Genomic DNA, 1,448 nt, shown 5'->3' with positions numbered 1-1,448 from the left:
TATATTATATTTTAATTCAATTTTTCCAAGAACTTTTTGAAGTACTCTTGTATAGACCCCAGAAATAGTCCCATAGAAATGTGGCCAACCAAGGTGCAAAAGCAATTCAATGGAGGAAGAATAGTCTTCAACAAATGGTGCTGCACACCTGGCTAGTCCCAGTGGACCCAGGATCCAGGCTCACCCTCACAGACTAAGGCTATGCACTCACTTCAGTGCCAAGCTGGCTCCCATGGCCCCAGGACCCAGGTCTGTCTCCACAGACTCAGGCTCAAACCCTGTCTTTATAGTCCCAGGCACCAGGCTTGCCCCAGTGGACCCCAGTCTCCCCCAGTGCCAGGCCATCTCCCACAGACTCAGGACCAGGCCCATCCCTGTGTACTCAAGTACCAGATCTGCCTTAGTGCCAGGCTGTCCCCTGCAGCCTCAGGCTCAAGGCTTACCCCAACTGCAGGCTGGCCCTTCAGGATCCAGACTCCAGGCCTATTCCTGCAGGCCCAGGCTCAAGGGCAGCCCATGTGGAGCCAAGCTCCAGGCTTATTCCAGTGGATCCAGGTGCCAGGCCTACCTTCTCTTGACCCACACACCAGGCCAGCCTGCCAGAGGACTCCAGCAGCAAGTCCACCTATGGACCCTGCCAGAATCACTGGGTGGGCTGACTGAAAAGGATTTCCTTGCTGAAGTCAGTCTGTAAAGACTGGAAGCGTTAATCTACTTCCTCAAAAGCACAAATGCCAATGCAGGGCCATAAGGATCACAAACAATCAGAGAAACATTACACCATCAAAGGAAAAAAAAATAAAGCACCAGCAAATGACTCTAAAGAAATGAAGAGCTGCAAACTGCTTGACAAATGATTTAAAATAATTGTCTTAAAAAAACAGTAATCTACAAGAGTACACAGATAGTCAACTAAACAAAAACAGGGCAGCAATACATACACAAAATTAAAAGTTTGACAAAGAGATAGGAATTATTAAAGAGAACCAACAGAAATTCTGGAGCTGAAGAACACAGTGACTGTATTGAGACACTTCATAGAGTGCTTCAACAGGAGATTCAATTAAGTAGAAGAAAGAATCAGAGTGCTCAAAGATAGATAGGTCACTTGAAATTACAGTCAGCCTGTCTGATGGCAACAGCACACCTGGTCACTTCACTGGACCCTGGCAAGTGGCCCTGCCTGCCACCCAGCCCTGACTGACAGCACCAGCTTGCCAGCCATCCCTCCAGCAGCAGCACTCCCTGTTGCTGCCACAGACACCAGTGCTGAGCAAGTGGTCCCTGACAACCACCACCACAACTGCCAACACAAGGGCAGCTCACTGCCACCACAAGGGCAGCTCACTGCCACCCCAGCAGCCACTGAAGCCTTATAAGTGGCCTGCTGACCACTCATCAGCATAGACAGAAAGAGAGTCACCAATGGAGCCCAGGGAAAGAGGTGA

Source organism: Galeopterus variegatus, unplaced genomic scaffold, assembly GCF_000696425.1.
Source record: "Galeopterus variegatus unplaced genomic scaffold, G_variegatus-3.0.2 Scaffold5768, whole genome shotgun sequence".
NCBI lineage: Eukaryota > Metazoa > Chordata > Mammalia > Dermoptera > Cynocephalidae > Galeopterus > Galeopterus variegatus.
The sequence above is the reverse complement of the archived record's forward strand: the minus strand, read 5'-3'. Positions refer to the sequence as shown.